This window comes from Bison bison, unplaced genomic scaffold (genome assembly GCF_000754665.1).
Source record: "Bison bison bison isolate TAMUID 2011002044 unplaced genomic scaffold, Bison_UMD1.0 scf7180017864243, whole genome shotgun sequence".
Taxonomy (NCBI): Eukaryota; Metazoa; Chordata; class Mammalia; order Artiodactyla; family Bovidae; genus Bison; species Bison bison.
Genome location: NW_011494815.1, coordinates 4,070,942 through 4,071,242, shown reverse-complemented (window position 1 = coordinate 4,071,242; position 301 = coordinate 4,070,942).

The window sequence follows — 301 nt, the reverse complement described above, 5'->3', positions numbered from 1 at the left end:
TCCCTTTCCCCCCCCTCTCTGTCCAGCAAAATCCTACCACATCCAGGGCTGGCTCAGTGAAGCTGGGCTAGACAAGCAGGCAGCAGAGAGCTCAGGCTTCAGGGCGGGAAGACCTCTCAGGATGGCTGTGAAGATCTCACTCTCACAGCCACCATCAGGGCCACCTTGCTTCAACACCAGTAGCTCGTCCTCTGTGATCTCCCAGCACTTACACATTTGTAAGCTTTGTTTCTTTTTTTTTTTATTTTATTTTTTTTATTTTTAAAAAAAAAAAAATCACATGCTCCCCATCCTGAACCCT